This window comes from Rhinatrema bivittatum, chromosome 3, assembly GCF_901001135.1.
Source record: "Rhinatrema bivittatum chromosome 3, aRhiBiv1.1, whole genome shotgun sequence".
NCBI classification, from domain to species: Eukaryota; Metazoa; Chordata; class Amphibia; order Gymnophiona; family Rhinatrematidae; genus Rhinatrema; species Rhinatrema bivittatum.
This window is the reverse complement of record NC_042617.1, coordinates 54708323-54722961: the sequence shown is the minus strand read 5'-3', so window position 1 is coordinate 54722961 and position 14639 is coordinate 54708323. Positions and strand designations below refer to the sequence as shown.

Here is a 14639-nt window from a genome sequence, read left to right as displayed (position 1 = left end):
GCAAATCAGGTCCTTTATGTCACTTAGTTATCCATATACTTAAAAAAAAAAAAATTTAATTAAAAAAAAAATGCTCTTTCCACTCTTCTTCCTGCCAACATCATAACAATGTCCACCCCTAACCCAAGGCCCAATCTCCTATTCCTACTGATGTCACTGCAGGGGTATATATTCTATGATGTCAGCTTTGTCCGCCTCCATCTTCTGGTAGAGGTACATAACCCACTGGTTCTGAATTCATCTGTCTGATCGCTAAGAAAATTCAAATAGCTTATATAAAGTTATTTATGGCCTGGAATCTCACCCTCTTATCCCATATATCTCCCATACATTCCATTTAGATTATAAGCTCTTTGTAGCAAGGTCACCCCATCGATCGCATGCAACAGCATTCACTGCATCCCAATATGGATGGTGTTTACCCTAACATTAAGTAAAGTAAAGCATTGACAATGTAGCCTTGATACTGTCCAATCAGCAGCCAGATTCGGTCAGTATTAAACATAATAGAAGACTGTTGAGTCTTGCCACAATTAAGTAGTTTAAACATTTAGCAGTATGCATAATCAGGAAATTGCCCTTGCTATAGTTCAGGGGTTAGCAACATTTGTCCTGGAGTGCTACAAACAGGTCTGGTTTTCAGAATATCCACAATGAATATGCAGAAGGTATATTTGCCTACACTACATGCAAATCTCTTGCATTTTTGTTATGAGTGTCCTGAAAACCAAAGCTGTTTGCGGTACTCCAGGTTAATAATTGTCTACCCCTGCATAGATATGATTGCTTTGGAGCATCTGGAAATCAGCAAAGGAAATTCTTAATGCCTGCTATGGGTACTTTCACTTAAGTGTATTTATATTGCAATTAGCATGCTGTTTTTGAAATTATGAACATAGTTCAATGTCAAGTATCTGTAGGTCCCTCAGAGTATTTGCATATCCCAATACAAATGGGAAATGTTTTTAATGTTAAATATAGGATCTCTAGGGGGCATTTAGAAGAAAGATGAAATAAATGGTGAAAAAGAGGAGTGGAAGATATGCAGCTTCTGCTTGTGACTGACCTGCTGTGGAAGGAATGAGAGAAGTTGAAGAAAGTAGGGTTTCAAGTCCAGGGGCCCAGAAAAGTATATTTGGTGCCTGAATCTATCAAGAAGCAAAGTGGTCACAACTCAAGGAGTCCTGTCATCCTAAACAGAGACAAGAGTCTTCTTGACTGACTAAAGATTACAGATACAACAGAAGATTCCATCTGTACTTAAAGTAGTCCTGGAGGCAAAAAGCCAAAAAGGACCCCAGGAAGCTGTATGCATCAGTTGTGTTTTATACTGAAAAAAATTCTGAACGTCGTCATCTCAGCCAATTCCATATTTTGTCAGTAAATTTTTGTTTGATTGACTACTAATCAGGGTTGCAAAGAGTTATCGTTTGAACTGTTATCCTGATCCTCAAGGTTTTAGAAGTGTTATCTCCCCTCCACCCCCAATGAACCAGAGTTCTGGTCAGTCTCAGCAGCATTAAGTGTGACATACTCTCTCACCAAGCAGGCTGGAGAGCAAGGTTACAAAAAACAAGTTTGCTTACCATGAATGAAGAAAGGGCCAGTGCAAGGGGGATTAGGCACCCTAGGCACCTTCTGCTGCTCCCCCACCCCCAGGTCACAGCCTTGAGCAGCGACAAAGAGTGGAGATTCAAATCCCCACTCCTCTTTGCCGCTTCTGCTCGTGTCCCCTAATGGTCAGTGCCCTGGGCCAAGCCTAGCACTTCCGCCAGCCCTGAATGGAGGGTCTCTGTAGACAGCAGGATGAATTAGCAAAGACCCTTGGATAATAATTCAGTACAGAATGAACCTCTCTAGCTCAGTAAAGTTTTACTTCTGCACACATGCTGCCTTGTGGGCCCCTCAGTCAATTGTAGAGCTTAACTTTAGCTAGGTAGGTAACTCTCCAGGGAGGCTCATGGCTAGTTCATCCTGCAGTAAGCAAGTTTGCTCTCCTCCAATAAACTAGCAGTGCTGAATTAACCATGATATGTGGGGAGTCCCAAGCTAAGGCTTGCAGCTGAGCCTTTATTAAATAAAATATCCCATGGAGAGAACTACTGGGTGAACAGGCTGTACAAACTGCTTACCCAAGCTGTCATTTCTAGAGGAGATTGTCCAGATAGTAGTGGGACATAAATGTGTGAACCAATGACCAAATTGCAGCTCTGCATGTCTTCAATTGAAATGGCTCTTGGGTGAACCTGCGAGATAGACATAGCTTTCATTTGAGCCTTAATAGAGTGATTTGAAGACCAAACACATAGTGGTATTCAATACAGTATGCTAGCTAAAGGAATGCTTGGCAAGAGCAACACCCAGTCTGCAAGGTCAAGTGGGTCTTGTACCCGGCTGGCCAACGTAATATGGTGCCAGGCCTTTCCCTGGCAAGCCGGGGTGTTACAGTTGGGGGAAGCTGCGGCTGCCCGTATCAGGGGCGTGCTACAGGAGTAGGCAAGGGGGGGGGGGGGGGGGGGAGGTGTGAGGAGGTTTATTTTCAAACCTCGGGATTCCTAGGGAACCTATTGGTTCCCTTGTAGCCGGGGCAGTCGGGAGTGGGAGGAGTTGTGGGTGGATTCTGTGATCCGGCAGCATTTTGCTGCTTACCTGCCGTGCGCCTGGACGTCGATACCCACCCGCCCGGCCCTAGGTTTTGGTTGCTGTTATGGTTTGGGGGTTGCAGCTGGGGGGGTGAGAAGGTAGCCCGAGCCGATTGGGGGGGGGAGTATGCACTTAAAAAAGTGTCTAACTGAGGGGACACGTGATGTGGTGAGCTCAGCAGCTGCTCGGCGCCTGAGCTCCGGCCATCGCCCCGGGTAAATCCTCCACCATCCCTCAATTTTGAGTCTTCTCAGCGTTTTGTTTTTTTTGGAAGGTCCGGCTTCACTGTTCCAGCGTAGCGGTGCAAATCATATTCTTACCTTATGGCGTCTCGGCTGGTGCGCAAAGATAAAGATCGGTCAAGACCCCCGGATCCCAAAATGGCTGCCGCAAACGCAGAGGACGACCCACCCGCCGACTCCTTAGAGGAGAAAATATCACAGGCAGTTGTCGCAGCCTTGGATATCTGGCTGCACCAATTATCAGAGCAAATTGCTGAGGTGCGCGCCTCCATTACAGACTTTGATGCCCGGATTGAGCAGGTGGAGGGCAGGGTTGCCCTCGTGGAAGATGATACTGGAGCCCTGGAAAGGAAAGTAGCGGACCTGGAAAAAGCGGCTCTGGTGAGTGCTGAGAAAATTGATGATTTAGAGCAGTGATTTTCAACCAGTGTGCCGCGGGGAAAGTTCCCCAAACTATAGTGCCCCCTGTGCAGGGCCGGCGGAAGCACTAGGCGAACTAGGCGGTCGCCTAGGCTAGGGCGCCAGCTTCCCGGGGGCGGCACTGCCCCGGTAAAATTAAGAGAGCCGCGCTTTCAAGCATGTGAGTCCTTTGCTGTCAGCCCGGGCGGAACGCGGCAGGACAGCTGGAGTCAGCGGCACCGGGCGTGCTCTCTTCTTCCCGCCCCCCCCCCCCGCGGTCTGGAAGAGGAAGTGGAGAGCATCGGGTGCCTGCGCGGGAAGAAGAGACCACGCTAGTGTGGTCTCTTCTTCCGCGCAGGCACCCGATGCTCTCCACTTCCTCTTCCGGGGGGGGGGGGGAGGAGAAGAGAGCACGCCGGGCACGACTGGAGTCAGCCGGGTGCCTGCGCAGGAGTCTTCCCGCGCAGGCACCCGATGCTCTCCACTTCCTCTTCCGGGCCGCGGGAAGAAGAGAGCACGCCGGTGCCTGCGCGGGAAGAAGAGGCCACGCTAGTGTCCGACGGGAAGAAGACTGCAGCGCGGCTCGGAGGAAAATGGAGTTTCAACCGCGGCCGATGGGACTCCGCCTCCACGAGGGCTGAAAATGAAGAGGTTAGCGTTGGGAGGAGGCTGCTGCTAGTTCCCGGGGTGGGGGGAGAGAGATAGTGAATGAACGAGCAAGCATGTGTGTTTGAGATCCTGTGTGTGTGAGTGAGAGATTGCATGTATGTGAATGATTGAGAGCCTGTGTATGTGAAAGAGAGTATGTCTGTGATTGAGAGCCTGCCTGTGAGAGAGAGAGCATGAATGTAAGTTTACCATTGGGAACCTGTATGTGTAAGTTTGTGTGAAAGAGTATGTGTGTATGATTGAGATCCTTTGTGTGTGAGAGAAATCATGTGTATGTATAAGTAAGAGAGAGATCATGTGTGTCTGTGTCTGATTGACAGCTGGTTTAGGTGATGGAGCATGTGAGTATGTGATTGAGAGCCTGTGTGTAAATGAGAGAAAGAGAGGACATGTTTGTAAGCATGTGAATGAGAGTGTGTGTGAGAGAAAAAGACAGCACGTATTTATGTGATTGAAAGCCTGTGTGTGTGTGTAAGCGTGAAAAGATAGACAGCATGTGTGTAAATGTGTAATTAAGAGCCTATATGAGAGAGAAAAAACATGTATATATGTGAGTACTGAGAGCATGTGTGTATAGGTGTGTCATTGAGAGCCAGTGTGAGAGAGAGCGCTGGTATGTGACAGAGAGGAGAAAGTTCCAAGCAAACCACCCCACCTCCTGCTAATTCAGAACAATCTCAGGACACCTGGATATCAAATGTTCCCAGGTATGCAGAGCAAAAAAATTTTTGTATCCTTATTATTTTTCATTACTGGGTCTTTGTGTCTGCTATTTTTAAATATTTTGTTGGTATCTGGAAATGTTTTATATGAGTTTTTAATTATTGGATATTCCACTCATCAGCTGTTTCGAAATATGTTCTTTTTGTTAGTACAGTTTTACTGCTGATGATTTTATATTTCTTGATTTGTTTTATAAGGATGGGTGATGTTTCTTTTTTCCTTTGTTACACTGCATACAGAGACTCTGGCTTGTTGCAGTTTCCAATTCAGTTTTTTCTGCATGCTTCTTGTTATGCGTTTTGGTCTCTTTATTCTATGTTAGGTGAGGGACAGCACGTGATTCAGGTGAGGTTTTCTGCTGGCGTGTTGTTTCTGTGTAGGACTCTATAGCAGCCTGACTTGGTCCGTTTTCCTAATAGGAGATGTATTGGTGTCTTAAGGCCTGGTGTAATATTTTCAGAGACTTATTGTACTTTAAAAGTGTGATCTTACATAAAATGCACACATTTACTTGTATTTAGTTTTAAACATATTGTATGGCTCTCATGGAATTACATTTTAAAATATGTGGCGTTTATGGCTCTCTCAGCCAAAAAGGTTCCTGACCCCTGGTATAGAGCTTAGCCACTACTGCTGCTTCTGGTGTGTACTACAGCCTGCATGGAAGAAGAGTAAGAGAGCTGCTGGAGGGGGTAAGTAAAGATGGCTTTTTAAGTTCATTTTTCTTGATTGACTGCCATTTTAATTATTTAATATTATGTGATGTGTCTGCTTTTTTTGTTTGAGCAACAAGTATAGCTTTGGTTTATGTTTATTTTATATATTTTTTTTTATTTATTTATAAAAGAGTTTCTATACCGTCGATAAGACAAATCATCTCAATGGTTTACATGGCATAAAAATGTCAAATAAGTGTTCTGTTATAAATACAGAATTCGTTATTTTCATTAATGCACAATGTAAGTTAATTGTGTGTGGAGGCGGGGGGGGGGGGGCGGCATAGCTGACGTTTCGCCTAGGGCGCCTAATACCCTTGCACCGGCCCTGCCCCTGTGTTTTGTTCCCCTACGATGCGCAGTCACGCTTCCTACAGTGTAGGAGCCGTGTACAATAACACATGCGCGAGCTTTGAATGCTCGCGCGACTTAATGACATCACCGAGCTGGTACTTGTACTCTGGCCTCATGACCATAGTATTTCTCATTGTACCCCTTTATATTGCAGTATATGCTTGGCAGAGGTCCTTTAAGTGTGGCAGATAATGTAATACTCTTCTATTTTAGTGTGTGGCTGCGCACACTCTCTCAGCAGTGATGGAGAAGTATTTGAGAATGGAAAAGGCAAATGCCGAACAGGACCCTGGACACAATTCTGACCTAGATGAAGGCCCTAGTATGAGAGGTCGACAAAAGAAAAAAGACAAGACGGTGAGCTCAAGGCAATACAGTGAAAGCTATCTTTCATTTGGATTTACTTTCACTGGGGATGCGACAGCACCAACACCACTGTGCTTGGTGTGTGGTGAGAAGCTATCCAATAGCGCCATGGTGCCAAGCAAGCTTAAACGCCATCTCCAAACGAAACACTCTTCCGTTCAAAACAAGCCGATGGAGTATTTTGTACGCTTACGTACAAACAATGAGAAAGAAGCAACTTTTTTGAGAAAAAGCACACAGGTAAATGAGAGAGCCCTCAAAGCTAGCTACCTTGTTGCTGAACTCATAGCTAAATCAAAAAAAAGTCTCACACTGTGGCAGAAACATTAATACTACCAGCTTGTAAAGCTATTGTAAATGAGATGCTTGGCCCTGATGCAGCCAAAGAGATAGCTAAAGTGCCTCTCTCTGATAACACAATTTCCAGACGGATTGATGATATGTCTGCTGACATTGAAACAGTTGTTTTGGAAAAGGTGCGCATCAGTAAGAAATTTGCCTTGCAACTTGATGAGTCGACGGATATCAGTGGACATTGTCAGCTGTTGGCCAATGTGCGTTTTGTGGATGGAGAAGCCATTAGAGAAAACTTCCTATTTTGCAAGGCACTGCCAGAAAAATCAACAGGAGAGGTAATATTCCAGGTCACATCGGAATATCTTGATAAAAGTGGGCTTACATGGGAAAACTGCACAGGTGTCTGCACTGATGGAGCCGCAGCCATGGTCGGGCGCATCAAAGGCTTTGTAAGTAGGGTTAAAGAAAGAAACCCAGATGTTCTTGTTACCCACTGTTTCTTGCACCGTGAGGCCCTCGTTGCAAAGACCTTACCAGCAGATCTAGTTCCTGTGTTGGATGATGTTGTGCGCATAGTGAACTTTGTGAAGATGCGACCTTTGCGATGTCGCTTATTTGCGTCTTTGTGTACAGAAATGGAAGCGGAACATAAAATCTTATTGCTCCACACGGAGGTCCGGTGGCTGTCACGCGGCAAAGTGCTGGCCCGTGTGTATGAGTTGCGAGAGGAACTTAAAATATTTCTGACAAACGAGAGGTCCGATTTTTCAAAGCTGCTTGCAAGTGATGAGTGGTGTACAAAGCTGGCATACCTGGCTGATATATTTCAATATCTGAATGAACTGAACACACGGATGCAAGGCCGAAATGAAAACCTGCTTACAAGCACTGATAAAATGAACGGATTCCGTTTAAAGGTGCAGCTCTGGCAACAACATGTTCAGGGTGGCAACCTTCAGATGTTCCCGCTCACCGAGAAACTGCATGATGGCAACACTGCTGCAATGTGCGAGGTGATTGGCAGACATTTGAAAACTCTTGAGGAGAAATTGTCGTTTTATTTCTCTTCAGCCTTCACAGAATGCCTTGACTGGGTTAGGGACCCATACAGTTCATTATCCGTTGCTGGAAAGGACATGACTTTAAAGGAGCAAGAGGAACTCATTGAACTGAAGCAAGATCGCGGTTTAAAGCTAAACTTTGCTGATCTTCCTTTAGACAGTTTTTGGTTATCTGTTGCCAAGGAGTTCCCCATTCTGGCCAACAAAGCTATTTTGACATTGCTCCCATTTTCAACCACATATCTATGTGAGCTGGGCTTCTCAAGCTTGACTGCCATAAAAACTAAAAACAGGGAGAGACTGAGAACTGTTGAGGAAGAGCTTCGTGTGTGTCTTTCCACCATTCCTGCCAGGATATCCCTTTTGTGTTCATCGAAACAGGCCCAGGTTTCACACTGAATGAGTATAGATACATTTAGAATCTATATTTTTAAACATATGTATAATATGTACTGTTTTAGTGTCATTTTGTGCCATTTTGGTTGGTGGTGTGCCCCGGGATTTTTTAAGTGTAAAAAGTGTGCCGCGGCTCAAAAAAGGTTGAAAATCACTGATTTAGAGAACCGCTCCCGCAGAAATAACTTAAGGTTCGTGGGGTTTCCGGAGAAGCTTGCAGAATCAGATTTACCTCATCTTCTTGAAGCGTGGCTATTGGGCCTCGTCCCCTCACTTGCTTCACCATCAGGGGGCCTGCTAGAATGTGCACACCGCATTGGCAGAAAGATGGAGATCAAAATCGGCGTCCGAGGGTAATCACCACCCAATTCTTACATTTTGCTCACAAGTCCCTAGTTTTGCAACATTACAGGAAACAAAGTTTCTTTATGAAAACCATAAAGATTGTCTTCTAAGATTTCTCTCCCACTGTGACGGCCAAACGTAAAGAATTTCATGGAATCTGAACTGATCTTATTGCCAAGAAAATCAGATTCTCTCTCATCTACCCTGCTCAGCTCCGCATCTCCTACCAGGGAGCCATTCAATCCTTTACCTCAGTTGAAGAAGCCAAAGCATATGTTCAAAATCTACGTGCAACGATTGCAGAAGATATTTCTTGAAGATTGTTATGGATTTATGAAGCATGGTGACCAGATCTATTTCAATGAGTCTTCCACCCCGTAATTAATTGCATTCAAATTCCTGCCTGGAACAACATTCATTCCTCTAATGTACTTCCATGGTTTGATGCAAGTTATGCTGGATATAATTTTACCTGAAGATGGTGTTCAATGAGGACTGACCAGTCTAAAACTGTTTTTTGTTTTTTTTTCATGTACCGTGTCCTCTGTTACTTAATTCTTGGTTGGCCGAAGGGGTTTCCCTTATGCTCTCAAATTATGGTCATCATTCCTTTTATATGCAACAGAGGGTGGGGGGGGGGGGGCAGTTGGGGCGATGGCCGAGCACATGGGAGCCAATGTGTCTACCCCATTGGGAGCATATGAGTATAAGAGTGGAAGGTCATACACTTCTGACCTTGCTCATTGTTCTCTCTTTGCAAAGGTTGTTTGTTTATTTGTGGGAATACTAGCAATGGGGGTTTGAGGCTAGGGGTAAAGGGGGAGGGTGGGTTAAGTTGTACAGAGAATCTCAGTTTTTTTAGGTTCTACTGGTTCTCAAAGTTGTTTTTCTCTTTCCAATATGCTACTGAGGAGTATTTTTGCATCGAGGAGTGTTTTTCCAGAGTTCCCTTTCTTTCCATAACAGTGTATTTCCAGCCACAAAGCTTTAGAATACCTGCAGGAATGGGGTTAGAGATCATTACCTGGAATGTAGCTGGGCTGGGTACCCCGGTGAAAAGAGAAAATGTACTTGCTCATTTTACACAAACTACATGCCAGCGTAGCCTTTTTAAAAGAAACCCCATCTACCGTCTAGTGAAGTGGTTAAGTTAAAAAAGAAATGGGTGTCCCAAGTTTTCTATGCCACAGGTACTTCCAAGAGTAGAGGGGTAGCAATTCTTATAAATAAATCTGTCGCTTTCACAGCCAAGCAGACTATTGCTGACCCTCAGGGGCAATACCTTATTGTTCAAGGGAACTTGATGGGTTCCATGGTCATCCTGGTTTCAGTATATGCCCCAAACATGTATCATTCCTTTTTCAGTTCCCTACTGGCACGAATTTCTGCTGCTGGGGCCTACCCCATTATTATGGGAGGGGATTTAAATTTTGTGGTGGACCCCCAATTAGACAGATTCCCTGCCGGGGGGGGGGGGGGGGTCCTCAGATTAGTGAGCAGAAAGGCCCAACTTTTCTTTGCAAACACCTACAACTGCTAGATCTATGGAGGACGCTCCATCCTGGGGAACGTGAGTTCTCACACTTAGCGCGTGCTCATCCCACCCGCTCACATATAGATTATTTATTGGTCTCTGAGACTAATTTCCCCGTTTCTCTTGTGCCTCCATAGGATCACTTCTAATTTCTGGCCATTGCCCGGTTATGGGTGAGTTGGGTACACGGAATGCTGATTTTGCGAGCTAATGGAGATTACCCTCTTATCTGTCTAATGACCCCGAATTTGTCACGTGCCTAAGGGGCAAATGGCAGGACTTTGTCTCTTAATGCGCAACATTCTTCTCAACCCGTGTTTCTTTGGGAGACAGCAAGAACAGTCCTCAGGGGGGCATTATTAGTTACACTAGCCATAAAACATCGAAAGACGGATGAAGCTATTCTATCCCTAGACAAGAAAATGTGGGCCCTTAAATGCCGCATCAATACTATAGGCTCTGATGACCTTATTTCTCAATATAAGGCCTCTCAAGTAGCGCTCAACAACCTCTTGCACACACACGCTCAAAGAACCCTTAGACATAGACAATTTACATTTTTTCAATATGGGAATAAGGCTGGCAGTCTTCTTGCAAATTTGTTAAAAGCACAAGAAACCTCAAAATTTATAGCTAACCTGCGCTCCCCTACTGGGGATGTAAAAATCGGCTTCCGCTGACATAGCGCAGCTGTTCTCGGATTACTACCATGCTTTGTATACTGGCGACCCGTTGATGAGTCAGCCATACAAGAATTTCTACATAATATAGCCTTGCCTTCCCTGACAGAAGCACAGCTAGTTTCCTTTAATCGTCCCATTGCAATATCGGAAATTGCTGAGGCTATAAGTGCTTTGAAAGATAATAAAGACCCTGGGCCCGATGGGCTGACAGCATTATTTTACAAAATCTTTGTCTACTGAAATTGCCCCAATATTGCAATCACTATTTGAAGATATGGTATTGAATGGCACAATGCCCCTCACTTTAAGGTCTGCTACGATTGTAGTGCTCCCTAAACCGGGCCGTGACCCATTGCTACCCTCTTTTTATCGGCCTATTTCCCTATTAAACTTAGATATCAAGTTATACGCCAAAATCATAGCGAATAGACTTAAATCTGTTATGCCCCGGCTCATTTCACCGGACCAAGTGGGATTTGTAGCTGGGAGGAGGTTGGCGGTAAATCTCCATAAGGTACAGGCTGCTCTGGAAAATTGTGCTCTCTTCTCTTATGGATCCTTTGCTTGTGACTTGCGATGCAGAGAAGGCATTTGATAGAGTGGCATGGCCTTTTCTCAGATAGGTCCTTCTTAAAATGGGATTTTGTGGTCGAATATTTAAATATAACTCTACTTTACTCTAACCCAACGGCGAGAGTGCTGGTAAATGGGCTGCTCTCAGAGGAATTTCATTTGGGACGAGGAACCCATCAGGGATGTCTTGTCCCCCTTACTATTTATCCTGACGGTCGAACCTCTAGTCCGGAAGAGTCGAGACACAAATTTAGTCACTGGGATTCCGGTTGGGACTCAAACTTACAAGACACTACTTTTTGCATACAATATATTACTTTTGTTAACTAATGCTCGTACAGCCCTCCCAGCAGCATTAAAAATTTTTTTCTCAATACCAATCCTTGTCAGGGTTTAAACTCAATTTAGATAAAACTGAGGCTCTGGACTTGACAGGAGAGATGACCTCCACTTGGCCTAACTTTCCGGTGAAATGGGCAGGCTCCACTATAAAATGCTTGGGAATCCTGATTCACTCTGTCCCAAAAAAATGGTATGTTTTAAATATATTACCAGCCATAGATAAAACTACTCGCACTCTTGCGAGCTGGCAATCCTTGCCTCTCTCATTGCAGGGCAGAATTTCACTTATTAAAATGGTAATAGCCCCTCATCTCATTTATTTACTCTTTATGCTCCCATGTATTTTGCGGGCTAAGGACAACTATAAATTACAGAAAGATTCACTCTTTCGTTTGGAGGGGCAAAAAAATCGTGATTAGCTTACACTACTCACTGCACCAAAAATACAAGGAGGGTTTGCACTTCCTGACTTTATGCTATATTCTAAGGCAGCTAATCTCAGTTTCCTGGGGGACTGGCTCCTTGGCATCTCACAGCACTCAGATGCTCCTTTAATTCAGGCTCTTATGTGCACCCTTTGATCCAAGATATGTATTACATACATCGTCTCATGATTTAATCGGAACGCAACTCCAGTTTGGATTGGTCAAAACTATGCGTAAAATCTGGGCTCATATCAGGCAGGTTTTACAACTCCCTACACATGTATCTAAACACTACCCCCTAGCGTCGGTATTTATGGACCAACAACCTTTGCCCTCCACTCATAATTTTTCCATCTCTCCCGGGTGGCCGTTGAAGGAATTTTGGGACCCTCTCATGGGTAAACTGCGCTCTTTTCAACAATGTCAGGAGTCTCTGGGGTTGCAACCGACACTTCTTACTATATGGCTCTGTTCAGGCAGCTTATTTTGCTTTGTTAAAAGGTGTTACTGGCTCTATTGATTCCACCCCCCCCCCCCCCCATTCTCAGATTTGATTAGCAGTTTTGGTGCCAAATCAGCTTCTCTGTCTTGCATGTACTCTTATTGTTTTGTACAGTACTATTCTATATTCCCGTCTCTACTTCCCAGGTGGACTCTGGATTGTGGGGAGGAACTGACTATTCAAATGCTACACCATGCCTACGCATCTACCTACAAGGTCTCTACAAATGTTACCCTTCGAGAACTTCAACAGCAGATATTCCATCGAACAATTATTTCACCAGCCAGAGCGAAGGTTATGGGCCTTATATCGATGGACACATGTCTCAAATGTGACCAACCGCAAGCCTCAATACATTGTCTCTGGTTGTGTCCAGTTATTCAATCATTCTGGGAAGACCTGCGCAAACACCTTTCTTCAGTTTTGGGGACAGATATTTCGTGGATGTGCTCTTTTTGCCTTCTGAATAATGAGGTGGGAGAAACTAGCGTCTCCGTGGACAATGTACTCTTCATGTCCAAGGCATGTCTGATTGCTAAAAAATGTATTTTACTCAAATGGATAGACACCACGCCTCCCAATCGACGTCAATGGTCTATGCTTATGACTGAGCTCTTCCATTTGGCGTACGGATCTTTATATGTGCGCTTTCCTCCTGGCAAAAAGAGACTTTTTAGAGACATCTGGCAGGCATATTATGATATTCTTCCCGTGGATATACAGTCACTTTCCCCTCTCTCTGTGGTCCATAATGACCAATGACTGCTGGGATCACCGACGTGTGTGTTTGGGTCCTATTTTTTTTTTTCTATGCCAGATGATATAATATAGACAGGTCTGGATATACTATGGAGTGTTCTGCTGTTCTATGGTTTCTATGTGTTGGGATTCTACACCTCAATAGCTGCTCTATCACATATCTTAACCAGTTCTTTCAGTTTGTTTTAACTACCCAGATTTGAGATTCTCTGTACGGGGCGATGAGGGAGGTGGGTGTTCAGGGGCAGATAATCAATGAAAATGTATGTTGAGGTGCTGTATTATTCATACTGACATGTTTATTCTTTGTGTCTTTAAAAAAAAAAAAAAAAATTTATTGAGGGCATAAAGTAAAAGTGTCTGACTTGACAGGTGTCAGGTCAGTGGTTCCTAACTGAACAACTGGGTGCAGTTGTTGTTGGTGAGACTCCTTGCTTGGACGGTGGCAGGGGTCGACGTGGTCGGTCCCTTGCTCGGTGGCGGAGTTGTGGGGGGCATGTTCGTGATGTGACTGCATACAGGCTGGGATTGCCCACCAGCAAGACGGGCAATCAGAGGCTATCAGAGGCGGGGGAGGGGTAATTGATTGTTACAGTGAGCTGGCTCGGGCTCCGAGATGTTTGTGAATAAAAGCTGCGGCCTGTTGATCCCAACTTGTGTTATGTGTATTTATTGGTTGTAAAGGGACGGGCGTGGGCAGAAGAGTCAGTCCTGGCTACCCATATTATGTTAGGATCGTAGGATATGAACATTTGAGAAGCCTGATTGTGTGGCAGAGTTCTTCTCTGGTAATAGACCAAGGCTTGGTCACAGTCCAGTGAATGATTGGCTTCTTTCCTTTATGCATATGTGGCCTTGGAAAGAATGGGGGAAAAACTAGCTTGGTTTGAAAAACAGAAGACCCCTTAGTTAAAACTTAGGATGGGTACAGAGCACCATCCTATTGTGGAAAGATTGTAGGTATGGAAAGGTAAGTTAGGGCTGTTCAGCTTGGAGAAAAGGCAGCTGAGGGGGGATATGAAAGAGGTCTTTAAGATCATGAGAGGTCTTGAACGAGAGATGTGAAGCGGTTATTTACACTTTCAGACAATAGAAGGACTAGGGGGCATTCCATGAAGTTAGCAAGTAGCACATTTAAGACTAATCTGAGAAAATTCTCACTCAATGCACAATTAAGCTCTGGAATTTGTTGCCAGAGGGTGTGGTTAGTGCAATTAGTGTAGCTGGGTTCAATAAAGGTTTGGATAAGTTCTTGGAGAAGTCCATTAACTGCTATTGATCAAGTTGACTTAGGGAATAGCCACTGCTATTAATTGCATCAGTAGCATGTGATCTTTTTGCTGTTTGGGTACTTGCCAGGTTCTTGTGGCCTGGTTTGGTCTCTGTTGGAAACAGGATCCTTGGTCTGACCCAGGTTGGCAATTTCTTGTGTTATGCTTCTAGCTCACCAACTCCTCTTCTAGTTGAAGTAATGGCAACCAGGAATATCACTTTCCGTGTGAAAAACTTCAAGGAGACAGATTCAATGACTCATAGGAAGGCTTCATTGGTTGTGCCAAGACGACATGAAGATCCCATGGCACAGGTGGTTTCACAACCAGCTGTTTCAT

The 14639-nt window shown here is 44.6% G+C and overlaps 1 protein-coding gene across 2 annotated transcripts in view; it reads right to left on the bottom strand.

Annotated features, from left to right (window-relative positions):
* The window catches only part of NEK2 (NIMA related kinase 2), a 163423-nt gene that overhangs the window by 129462 nt on the left and 19322 nt on the right, over positions 1 to 14639 (bottom strand). The gene's annotated exons all lie outside the window — the stretch shown is intronic.